The sequence below is a fragment of the Sinocyclocheilus anshuiensis genome, unplaced genomic scaffold (assembly GCF_001515605.1).
Source record: "Sinocyclocheilus anshuiensis isolate Anshui unplaced genomic scaffold, SAMN03320099.WGS_v1.1 scaffold966, whole genome shotgun sequence".
In the NCBI taxonomy this organism is placed as follows: Eukaryota; Metazoa; Chordata; class Actinopteri; order Cypriniformes; family Cyprinidae; genus Sinocyclocheilus; species Sinocyclocheilus anshuiensis.
The window spans coordinates 724,674-724,890 of NW_015540909.1; positions in this window are offsets into that span (position 1 = coordinate 724,674).

Consider the following 217-nt stretch of genomic DNA (forward strand, 5'->3'; position numbering starts at 1 on the left):
AGGGGTCCAAGAACTGAGCCCTGAGCCACCTCAGTAGTTAGATGTTGCGACTTGGACACCACACCTCTCCAAGATACCTTGAAGGACCTATCTGAGAGGTCAGACTCGAACCACTGGAGTGCAGTTCCTGAGATGCCCTTTACCAATAGGGTTGACTGGAGGATCTGGTGGTTAACCATGTCAAAAGCAGCGGACAGATCCAGCAAGATAAGTATTG